This window comes from Atta colombica, unplaced genomic scaffold (genome assembly GCF_001594045.1).
Source record: "Atta colombica isolate Treedump-2 unplaced genomic scaffold, Acol1.0 scaffold126, whole genome shotgun sequence".
NCBI classification, from domain to species: Eukaryota; Metazoa; Arthropoda; class Insecta; order Hymenoptera; family Formicidae; genus Atta; species Atta colombica.
The window spans coordinates 1,865,720-1,868,759 of record NW_017259213.1 but is presented as its reverse complement, the minus strand read 5'-3'; positions in this window follow the sequence as shown (position 1 = coordinate 1,868,759).

Here is a 3,040-nt window from a genome sequence, read left to right as displayed (position 1 = left end):
CGTATTATATATTATTTATATATACATATTATACAGTAATCAGCAAGATAGATATTTAAATATATAAATATAAAAAATAAAAATCAATATACTTAGCCCAGTATTCATAGTCGGTTCTTTAATATTCGAGACTTAAATTCTATCTTAAGTTCTGTTTTGAGATATCACGAACCAATCAGAAGGCCACATTCGCGTCTTAAGACATTACTTAAATCGGTTTTGAAATAAGAACTGACTATGAATACCGGCCTTAGACTCAAAATTTTAAAACAAATTAAATGATATAAAAGCTATAAATCAATGCAGGATGTTAAGTGTTAACAAATGAATGAACTCTCATACGTACTTTTGTAATTTTTCGAACTTTTTTATTTATATAATTTTCTGTTACTGGAGGATGACTTAATGAGAGTCGAAACGTTTAACTTTGTATTTAAATTATTATAAGATTAAAATTTATTTGTTAGCATTTAACATTCTGCATTGATTCATAGCCTTTATCACTTAATTTGTTTTAATATAGATATTTGTTTTGATGATATTGAAATTATTGAAAGTCATTTTCGCTAATTGCCATTTTTCGTCAATTGTAAATAATTGTATATAATACATATATATTATTTGATCAAATAAAGTTTAAACAAAAGTTATTAGAAATGGCTCGTTAACATAAAACATAAATAAAAAAGAGCATATAATCATATACGCAAGATGTTTACACACAAGTCATATATTTAATTACATGTATGTGACTGTATATTCCTTATTTATGTTTTATATTTGTTTTATATTGTTTTGTGAATCATTGTAATTATGATTATTTATATATTCAAGCACATACATTTTTTTATTCGATGTTTGTATCTAATATTAAATGATTTAATGACGTTATTGTATGCAATAAGCAATTGTCAATCAAAAAAACATATAGTTTAACAATTCAAAAGTTGTTAATTCGCTTTATATGATAATAGGTTCAGTAATCCTTTTCACCTAAAAAACTTAATAACTTAAACTTAAGTAATGTTGAGATTGTATGTATACGAAAATGCCGTGTCCAGTTGTTTGTTTCGTTGCACTAATAAAAGTCGTCCCCTCAATGATTTATGTTGCAGATTGTATAAGATTTTGTGCATATAAAATTTTAATTTCTTTTTACGTTTTTTTGACACTAATTCCAATAAATAAAGATTTTAAAATAAATTTTCCGTGTTTTATATCATTTTTTTCACTTATGTAATTGCAAATAAAATCAGTATTTATGGAAATGTATGGAAATTAGCCATATCCCTGGTGAACATTTTTTAAATAATTTTTATACGAATTAGAACATTTCAGAAATACTCAGAAATATTCAGAAAATTCTTCTCTTAGAATTTTTTATACATGTGAATTCTGAATATTCTGAGATTTTTCTTATTCCATAATTTAAAAAAAATATTAAAAAATTTTTTAGATTTTATAACATTTTATCAGAAATTATATTTACAAAAAAATTTTAGAAATCTTACGATATTTTCCTAATTAAGTATATAAAAAATTCTGAGAAAAGATTTTCTGAGAAGTGTTCCAATTCGTATAAAAAAATTATATAATTATATAGAATTTTGAAAAATTATATGAAAAATTCTGAGAAAAATTTTCAGGGATATAATTCATGAAATACTCGAAATTGAAGAAAAGACTCTTCCAAAAAGATCCGTTTTTTAGAAAACAAAAAAAATGTTCATTTTGTCATTAGTCAAATGATAACAAAACTTTGTATTGTGCCTTATATGCAAATTGGTAGCGAAGAGCATGGTATATTTATTATATAGGCTATATCGTTATAATATTTTTATTTTAGAATCATTGTGGATAAAATAAAAATAATTTAATAATTAATTAGCTATAAAAATGGTTCTATTGTTTTTTCGCGAAAAAAACATGATTTTTTACTCAAAAAAATCTTCATAATTCCATGTGTTTAACTTTTTAAAACCAACATCATTAATATATTATACAATTTTTTTCTAAAGTATGTACTGATTTACTGATATTAACATATCCTCAAGTATTGTGATTTAAAAGGATTTTTTCATTTATTCATATAAAATTAAATTACGAATTTGTAATTGATATCACGCTTTTTCGAAACTGTTATACTGTATATTATTATATAACTGTATATTGTTATATACTGTTAACTGTTATATTTAAATTTATAAAAAATAAATAAAAAATAAATAAATTCTTAGAGTAAAAATTTATGTAAAGATTTCATAAGTATATAAGAATTGTTTCAAATTTTTATGTAATTTGGAACAACACAAATATCTGCTATAGACCTCAATCTTGCAAACTATGATCAAAAAGTACATTTGCCAATGGAGGATTAAAAATTAATAACTTTATTTGTTGTGAATTAATTTGGAGTACTACAGAAATATACGTTATAGCAAATTCGATTGGATGCACTTTAGTGCGCACTAAGACAGTAGATATGTAGGCATTCTCATCCGCCATTTTGGTTCGACTTGATTGTATAGTACGACTAATGACAAAGGTAAATGTTAATTAAGAAGACCCCGCTCATTTCAAATTTTGATAAAAACACTGAATAGATGTCTTGATATTAATTGAGATATTAATCCTAGGGTGAAAATCTATAGCGCATGTAACGTATACTTATAGTATAGTTGCTACACTGGCAGTGAATATCGACGCATCTCTAGTCGATGACTATTCGAGTTAGAAAATATATCACAGCAGTGTTTCACTGCTTTAAAAACACAATTTAAATTCACAATTCACTGCTCTTTTAAAAAGTACAAATTCACTATTTTAGGAGAGAATTTATGTTTTTAAAGCAATAAACACTGTTTTTTGATTTATCTGACACAATGTTGTGTGTATCGGATATCCCTGATTTGCGTGTTTTGTATTCTGTCTCTCAAAGTATATTCTGTAATAGTTCTTAATATTAGATGGTTTGAATACACACACACACACACACACACACACACACACACACACACACACACACACACACACATATATA